General features: G+C 45.5%; 1 long non-coding RNA gene across 1 annotated transcript; it reads left to right on the forward strand.

The window, feature by feature from the left end:
- Nucleotides 1-1,052: 1,052 nt before the first annotated feature.
- LOC109551065 (uncharacterized) lies at nt 1,053-9,143 on the forward strand. The gene is made up of 3 exons (XR_002177762.3): nt 1,053-1,491; nt 3,748-3,948; nt 5,653-9,143. It is a non-coding gene; the product is annotated as an uncharacterized lncRNA (long non-coding RNA).
- Nucleotides 9,144-9,511: the final 368 nt, after the last annotated feature.

Below are 9,511 nucleotides of genomic sequence, written 5' to 3' on the forward strand. Positions count from 1 at the left end.
CACGAAGGCAAGCAAGAGGTAGTAGGTGTGCTTTGAAATCATGAGGAGTTCACTGAAGTCCAGAACTTTGCTGCCCAGTTTGGTGTGTGGACCGGCAGTGCTGGCATCACCTGGGAACTTGCTAGAATAGCAGAATTTTGAGCTCCACCCTGGACCAACTAAATCAGAATCTACATTTTACCAAGATCCCCAGGTGGTTCTTGCCCACACTGAGGTTTAAGAAAAAGTAGGTAAAGAGGTATTTTTTCAAGTGATCGCCTGCATCAAAATCATCTGGAAGGTTTACTGAAAAACCGGATCTCTGGGTCTCACCTTAGAGTTTCTGAATTAGTAGCTCTGGGTGAGGCCTGAGAATTTTCATTTCTCAAAAGATCCTGGATGATGTTGGTGCGGCTGGTTCAGGGATCACACTCTGAGAACCAGTAGGGTGGAGTATAGTGGGAAGGGTAATTTCTGGGAAGTGAGCTTGGACAGGTAGCAGGATTCAGATCCCGAAGGGCCTTGATAGGGAGGAGTGGACTTTATCCTGGAGTGTTGCAGACATCTGCAGAGTTCTTATGCAGGAGAGTGATGCGATCAGACTTTTCTGCGGGGAAGATCACTCTGGCAGCACGTGGCAGATGAGCTGGAGAGTGACAGGATGACACGCTGTCAGTATATTCCAGGTGAGACTGATGAATTCTGAACCAAGGCAGTGGAGATGCCTTCAAGATAAATTTGGGGGTCAGAGTTCTGGGGAGTCAGTGAGTGATTGAATGTAGGGGTGAGAATTACAAACCTCCCTCCATGCCTGGAACTTGGAGGCACATCAGAGCCTGTGGCTCTTTCCCTGCCTGTGGCTGTTGCCTTTTCATGCCCAGAAAGCTGCCATTGTATCTGCCTTCTCTTCACAAGCCTGCCTCTGGCCTCATCTGACAGGTTTCAGCCTGCAGTGTTTGCAGAAAGGGGTGCAGTGCAGTAAACTATTCAGAAATAGGATTTATTAATGGGAGGCATGTAATTACTGCCAGACGCAGCAATCTGAAGAGATTATGGCCTAAGTGTTTGGTGTCATTCGTTAAAACAAAGTGGGCTCTTGGCATGGACGCTGTCCCCCTGTGACCAGACCTGTCTGTTTCTGTGATAGCCCCTCCCCCACCCCTGCGTCTGCGGGTTGAGCCTGGCTAGAGAGGCAAAGACGGATAAATCACCAGGGCGGGGGCCTGGCTCTGTGGACGATGGCCCTCGCCTGGACCCCTTGGAGGGGCCAGTCCTGGTTCCAGAGCAGGGCTCCTGGAGGGGATTGTGGCCTGTCTGCTTTTTGTCTCCAGGCCTCCTGATTCCACAGTAACGTGTCAGCAGACCCTCTGTGAAGGGCAATCCTGTGCACTTATGTCTTCTTCAAAATCTTGTTCCCACCGATTTCACATCTCAGCAGACCCTCGCAGAACCCTGGGATGAAGGCAGCAGGGCTTAGCATCGCCTTGTGACAAATGGAGGCCCAGAGGTTTGGTGAGTCTCCCAAAGTCCTCAGGCTGAGAGAACAAGCTTGTGCTGAGACCCCACGAAGCCATCCCACCTCTCCACCAGGCAGGCCGGGCTGTCCCGGCTCCAGGATGAGAGCACTGTTTTGTTTTGAGGACAGCAGGCTTGGCTGTCAGAGGCACTGGCTCCTGCTAGACTTGGGTGCAAGCCCAGGACTTCTCTTGCCTAGTCCTGTGTTCTTGGGAGAGATGCTCTAAGCCTCAGTTTCCTCAAATAGAAAACAAGAGAAGGAACGAGATCAGCTCCTTTCCAGGGTCCTCTGAGGAGTAAATGGCCTTGCAGGGGTTGGCACTGGCCGGCCCCCTTTCCCCTGACTTGTCACCATCTCTGGGCCTCACAAAAGAAACCCTGTAACTACTTGAGACAGGGATGCTGAGCTCAGATGAGATAATAGAGGGAATATGCTTTGGAAAATTCAAGCACACCCTTCAAATGTGAGGTAATTATAGGAACAACAGATCTGCCATAACCCTGCCAAAAAATCCAGCAACTTTTTTTTTTTCTAACATCTGTATTGGAGTATAATTGCTTTACAATGATGTGTTAGTTTCTGCTGCATAACAAAGTGAATCAGCTATACATATACATATGTCCCCATATCTCCTCCCCCTTGCATCTCCCTCCCACCCTCCCTATCCCAGCCCTCTAGGTGGTCACAAAGCACTGAGCTGATCTCCCTGTGCTATGCAGCTGCTTCCCACTAGCGATCTATTTTATATTTGAAAACCAGTAAATTTTGAGACAGAAAGTAGACCTGGATTCTAGAATCCTCGTCATCATGATTGGTTTTGGACAGAGGACTTTTCTGCCCTTTTGAACATCTATCTCAAAACGTTATTTTTATTTTGCGGCCTGGAGAGGACGTGCATAAAGCACAAGCTGGGGGGTCGTAGCAGGGAATGCATAGCTGGCAGGTGCTTGTGCTAATTAGGAGGCTGCAGTGACCGGAGCTCTTCCAGGGACCGCCACCTTATATATCTGTGTGTTCCCTAGGGCCCAGCACAGGGTCTGGCATAGGTAGGTACTCAGCGATTATTTATTAAATGGAACCAAGTTGGATTCTGTCCTATTCCGTGGGTTCTTTGAAGGCAGGGCCTGTGTTTTACTCATTTCTCTCTTTCCAGAGCCAAGCCTAGCGTCTGGCACAGAGTAGGTGCTTAGTCAGTTCAGGCTGGATCGAAATTAAGCCCCGTGAAAAATAAGGCAGACGTATCTAGTGTCTGCCCTGAACCACGGGGGAACCCGGGGCTCCAGGTAGGAAAGGAGTCTGGGATTTGCAGCGTGAGTAGGTACCGGTCAGATGACAGGCTCACTTCAAAGGCATGCGGTGGGGAGGAGAGAGGTGATGTGGTTTCTCCAGTGCCTCTGTGGCTGCGTGGGAGCCTCAGCTGGCGGCAGAGGCGGGGAGGGGAGGTTGGCAGCACAGTGGAGGCCTCAGCCGGGACTTCGGGGATGGAACGAATGAGCCAGAGGAGAGGAAGCAACTCAGATGTAGACGAAGAAACGCACTCAAAATCTCCCTCCCCTCTCTGCTTCCGTGGGAACAGACGTGGCAGCAGCGCGCGCGCGCGCGTGTGTGTGTGTGTGTGTGTGTGTGTGTGTGTGTGTGTTGGAAGGAAAACAGGCTTTACAGCCAAATAAACCTGCGCGCCGATCCCCTCAGTGCAAAGCCGGGATTGTGGGATTTTGAGCATGCTTTATTTTTTTCTGAGTCTCCATTTTCTCGTCTTAAAAAATGGCATCAGTGATTCTTACTGTCCGGGGTGGCTGTGGCTATCCAGAGTGTTTTGTCAACAATAAAACAGCCATTTATGAAGCACCTGCTCTCTGCTAGGCACTGAGCCTAGCAGCTGGATGGATTTAATCTGTAATCCCCTTAACCATCCTGCAAGGCGGTGATTATTATCTCCAGTCTCCACTTCAGAGCAGAGGAAACTGAAGTTAGGAGGCAAGGAGCAATTTGCTCAAGGGAGAGTGCTGGAAATTCAACTAGGTTCTCTTTGTAAAGATTACATTATGGAAACGTACAGGATGATTATATTTCGTGAATCTTAGTCAAGTCTAAAACTCTCCCACAGCGGCAGTCTTCCTTTATTGTCAGCGCTTTTCCTCCCTCCATTTCCCTTTGGTAAAAAAGCAAAACCTTTGGCTAACCTGGCTGTCTGTGGAAGAAGGGTGAGCTCTGCTCAGTGATTTCAACGTGATTTGATTCTCTTGGTCTAGGTGCTTTTTGGTTTCCATGGGATGGAGATCAGGAAATTATTTCTAGGTGTTTATATGAGGGAAGAGGAAAAGCTGCTGAGACTTAAACTTCTGGACGATCCAACAACATCTGAAATATCAGAAACTACCCTTCCAAAAGAAAACTATCAACCCTTTTGACATTCTGAGGAGTCTTTCTCTGAAGCTTCAGCTGAATATGAGGTAAGTGTGGAAGGTCAGGAAAGCCAATTCACTTGTATTACAATTTACGACGTGCCTATGTCTGGATGTTCCTCATGGTCACACTGTACAGCAGGTGTCGTTAGATCGTTGCCACCTAGGGATGCTCAGAAAGGTAAACATTCGTCTGAAATCACACAGGCATGAAGCGTTAAAGCCAAGATTCAGAACTTAACCCAAAGCACAGGCTCTTTTTTCTGCTACTCCCTGCTTCTGAGTCTGCAAGTCTACTGATGGAAACTGCTGCTTCCTCTGAACTCCTTTTTTTTAGGAGGCTGTCCCTTTGCTCTGGATTGCCCCAGGCAGATCCGGAGAAAACTGCATACCTGCAGTTTCAGAAGAAAAAGTACTTTAGCTTTGAGACTGCAGGAGACCACCAAAAGTCGGCACCAGCCAACACAGATGATCCCAACTTTTGGAAGATGCTCTTTGTGAAATGGACACCAGTTGGATGTTTCTAATTTTGGCTGTGAACTCAGGCATCAGGAACTGGCTGTATCTTTTTTTTTTTTTTTTTTTTGGCAGGGTGGGTTGGGCTTCAGAGAGGAGGAAGAGAGAAGCAGGGAAGGGGAGGTCCCTGTAGTTCATCCAATTCAAAGCGAGTATCACAGATTTAAATCACATACTTGCTGATCCCATTATTGAGTGGTTTTACTTAGATCCAAGCCACTGTGGGGGGAAGATGTCCTACCTGTCCCTCCTTATTTAATTTTTAATGAAAAAGAAATCTGGAAAAAAATCAAAACAAGCTACCAAACACTTGGTTTGCACACCATTCTCGGGGTTCTTTCTAGGGAAGTGGGAAGCTCACAGATGTTGGAGTTCATGAGATGTGGGTTCTACCTGCAGCCATGTCACTCATCTGCATGGCTTTGGGTAAGTCATCAAGCACCTCTGACCTCAGTTTCTTCATCTGTTAAATGAATATAATAATGCCTGCTTTAGAAGGTTGTCAGGGGGTAGAGTGCTTTGTACTTAGCAGACACTCATTAAATGTTAGTTCCTTTTTCCTCCCTGTATCACAAGGGCAAATTCTTCATCTATATTCTCTTAGGTAGAGAGGTGGACATGAGTAATGGCCTGTAATTTTTAGGACAACTCAGATCCACCCAGATTGTTGGCAGGGACCATCAGCCATGGTTTAAGACTTAAGCCAATGCCCATGATGTTATTATGGAGCCTGCAGAAGTGATTACTAATGTTACTTTTCCATTTCACTGTGGAGCAGAGGGGAGAGTCTTTCACACTGCTGGTGTTTTTTTGGAGCACGATGATACAAATCACAGATGGCTTCCTCGGCAGATGTAGCTCTGTAGAACCAAAGTGGGGGTTTACAAGGGGTTTAATGAAAACCTGGCACCCTTCCAGGCTTGAATCAGTCCTCTGGGGTTGTCAGCTCATGTACCTACAGACCAATCTACAAATGTCCACTCTGTTGATGGTGTGGGGAATACTAGGTTGAAAAGTTTTTACCTGGGAAACAAAGCCAAACCTATCTGGCTGAGTTCACAGGCTTGGGGCCTGGGAGGTGGAACAGTGACATGGAAGGGAAGTTGGTAGGAGGAGGGAGGCCTACATCTGGAAGATGTTCAGATGACTGCCGCCTGGCTGGGGCTGATCTGGGCCCAGGACAGAGCAATGGCTTTCCCAGCTGCTTGGGGCTCACGCTCTTTTCTTCTTCGCCAGGGGTTAGGCTAACTGGAGCGACCAGGATCCACAAATGAGGGATATGGAATAAAAACATTTCAATTTAGTAGACGATATAAATTGAAACTGGATTGGACTATCGTTGCCTCTGCTCGAAATGCGATCTTCAAATGGCCAGCTTGCTATTTTTCATCTATTTTATTTTGACTTCCATGTCATCTCCTTGGAGAAGCCTTCTTTGATTGCCTCCCTGAAAGAGAACCTCCAAGCTCTTTGCCATATTCTATCTTAGCTGTGTATTTGTTTCATAACATATCAGAATTTATTTGCCTGTTTGCTTTCTGTTTTGGACCCTTAGTAAAACATATCACTCCTTGAAAGAAAGACCTCTTGACCAATGTAGCTCAGTGCCCAGTGGAATACCTGGCACATAGTGGACATTCAATAAATATTGTTGGAAGAACGAATTCATTTCAGGACAAGAATAAGATGTATCAGTGTTTGCAGCTTAATGCCACCATTGATAAGCTGCAAAACTGTCCAAATTGCATAACCTTAGTCTGGGATACTTCATCTGCAAAAGGGAAAAAAATACAATAGAGGGTAGCTGTTTATGCAGTGTCTAATACATAAGAAATATTCAATAAATCAAAGCTATTATTATTCAGTCATTGAAGAACTAAGTTAACCACCAAGAAATATTTACCAGTATTTCTATTCAGCTAACATCTACTGAGATCTAGCACATGCCATGCCACACACGAAGCACTTTTACATGCATTATCTTATGTGATTCGTGACAACGGCCATGGGAGAGATCCTTTCCATTTAGAACAAAAGAAACAGAGACTCAGGGAGGTTAAGCGGCTTGACCAAGCTTACACAGCTATTGAGTGGTAGAGGCAGTATTAACTCCATTTCTATTTTTAAAGCCATAATTTCCCCCCATAATTCCAGGCTGCTTCCTATTAACACTTGCTCTGGATAAATAAACATAAGGAAGCCACATTCTCTGTCCTCTGGGGGCTCTGGTTTAGGTGATAAGACATATGTAAGAGTAAAACGAGCACTAATAAAAACCAATGTTTTTTCATGCTGCTTTGAAGTTTACAAAGCATGTCCCAATATTTACAACACATTCAAGTTTTAGGATATATAAATAATTCAAACAAGTCAATGAGAAAAAGACAAACAACTCAATGAAAAAATTGACCGATTGTGAACAGGCCTTTCAAATGGCCAATAATCACATGAAAAGATGTTTGGCATTATTGGTCATGGGGAAATTCAAATGAGAACAATGATATACCATTTCCCACCCATTGGATTGTCAAAAAGAACAGAGAATACCAAGGACTGATGAGGGTCAAGTTGCATGGGAACCATCGTAACATGCTAGCTATGCTAGAAATCGGTAAAATCAGTTTGGGAAGCAACTGGAAATACTTAACAGAGGTGACTATGAACATGCCCTTGGAACCAGGGCTGCCTCTAGGAAGCAAAAAATACTCTAGAGAAACCCTTGCCTATGTGCAGAAGGAGAGACACAAAAATGTTCAGTTTCAGCATTTTATATAATAGTGAAATATTGGCAACAATCTAAAAGTACATTAACAGGGGAATGGATAAACTGGTCATTTGTGGATGAAATATGAAACAGCAGCTGAAGGAATAAATGAGAGCTCCACTTAGTGACAGGGATAAATCACAGATACACATTGTTAAATAAAAGCAGCAAGTTGCAGAAAGGAAGACAAGATGATAGCCTTTATGCACATTAAAGAAAACAGGTAAAGAAACCCTGTATGTTTAAAATGAACTCTCTTTATGTACCATAAAGAGCTGGTCGGGGAAAATACACGCCACTCACAATAGTAATTGCTTCTGGGGAGGAAGATAGGGACTGAGGTCAGGGAGGCTTGCAAAGAGGACTTCTACTGAACCTTCAACTAAATGTTTTAATTAAAAAAAAAACATCTGAAGCAAATACGGCAAAATGTTAACATTGTTAGATCAGGTGGTGGGTTCAGCTGTTTTTGAACTGTTCTGTGTGTATGGTTTTTTTTTTTTTTTGTGGTATGCGGGCCTCTCACTGCTGTGGCCTCTCCTGTTGCGGAGCACAGGCTCCGGACGCACAGGCTCAGCGGCCATGGCTCACGGGCCCAGCCGCTCCGCGGCATGTGGGATCTTCCCGGACCGGGGCACGAACCCGTGTCCTCTGCATCGGCAGGCGGACTGTCAACCACTGCGCCACCAGGGAAGCCCGGGATATCTTATAAAGCAAGCAAAAGACTCACTAATCCACACCTTGTTCCCTAACCTCATCCAATGTGCCCCACATTAAGCTCTGGAGGCAGTGATGGAAGAGAAGTTACCCATTCTGCAGAGTTCAGTCCTTCCTCTCCTAGCACCTGCCTTTTTAATTTAATTTTATTTTTTGCGTGGATGGGGGTAAAGTAAACTGCTGGGCAGGTGGAGAAGAGACTAACTGATTTTCTTTAGGAAGGGGCTGCAGCCCTGGTGGCGGCAGGGATGGGGGTCAGAAAAAACAGGGAGAGGACAAGGAGAGCAAGGGGTGCTGAGGTTTTGAGAAAAGCCTGGAGAAACTGAGGTGTAGAGATGGGAAGTAATTTATCCAAGGTCATTCAGAGGCAGAGCTGGAATCTGCCCCTGGTTACCTATCCCCACATTCAGACCACAGGCAAGTGTGTGCTGGGGGCAGGAGCCGGGACACAGGTCTACGTCAAATCCCAGCTCTGCTATTTAGTAGCAGTGAGGCCTTGGGCACGCCACCTGACTCTCTGAGCTTAAGTCACTATTACCTTTCTTAGAATGACCTTGGGAGGAACTCATAATAATGTGTATAAAAGGGCTAGTGGGATAGTACTGTGTCTAACTCTTAGTATTCACTCCATAAACAGTTACTATCACCATCTGCATCATCATTCCAATTTGTTTCAACCATTCCTTAATAACTTCAATAACTATTACTCTCCCCCCACACCTTCCCCCCTCCCCCGAACCAATATCAGAGCAGTTTCCTTGAGGGCAAATATCCAGTTTATCTGTGTCCAAGGATTGGTCTGTCAGCAATGAAGTCTGTCAAATATTCTCTTCCTCCTAGTAGCAACTATTCCTAAAAACAGCTCCCTCCCTGCCTCCATGCAACTTTTTATTTTGTTATTATCATGGTCTTACAGGTTTTTCTCTTTAATTGTTGTTGAGTGTGCTATAAATCATTACCAGCATTATTTGTTTTGATTTCTCAATTGATTTGTCCAGTGGAAATTCCTTTAAACCAGTGTCTGTCCTTTTTATATGTCTCCAATGATCTTTGAGTACTTCCTCATTCTCTGTGTTCCAGATGTTTCAGACTTACCTTGTACTTTCCTTGCTCTAGGGCCAGAATCAACTACTTCTCCAAGGAGTACTGGTTCTTTATAGTGGAGAATGGTATTTAGAAACCAAGATTTGGACATTATATGTGCTCTGTATTACTGGGGTATTATTGCTTTGGGGCCCTTTCAGTACAGAGGTAAAATAAATAAATGGATATGTGTGTGTATCTGTTTCTATCTCTACCTCTGTTGAAGTCTGTGATGGTTAATTTAAACGTCAGCTTGGCTGGACACACATTATTATAGGTGTTTCTATGAGGCTGTTTTTGAATGAGATTAACATTTAAATAAGTGGACTTTGAGTAAAGCAGATTGCACTTGGTAATGTGGGTGGGCCTCACTGAATTAGTGGAAGGCCTGACTAGGAAAAAGAATGATTTCCTTCGAGCAAGAGGGAATTCTGCATCAGACAGCCCTTTGATTTGAAACCCATATTCGCTCTCCTTTGCGTCTCCAGCATGCTGGCCCACCCTGCAGAGTTTGGATTTGCCAGCTTCCAT

This window comes from Tursiops truncatus, chromosome 1, assembly GCF_011762595.2.
Source record: "Tursiops truncatus isolate mTurTru1 chromosome 1, mTurTru1.mat.Y, whole genome shotgun sequence".
Classification (NCBI taxonomy): Eukaryota; Metazoa; Chordata; class Mammalia; order Artiodactyla; family Delphinidae; genus Tursiops; species Tursiops truncatus.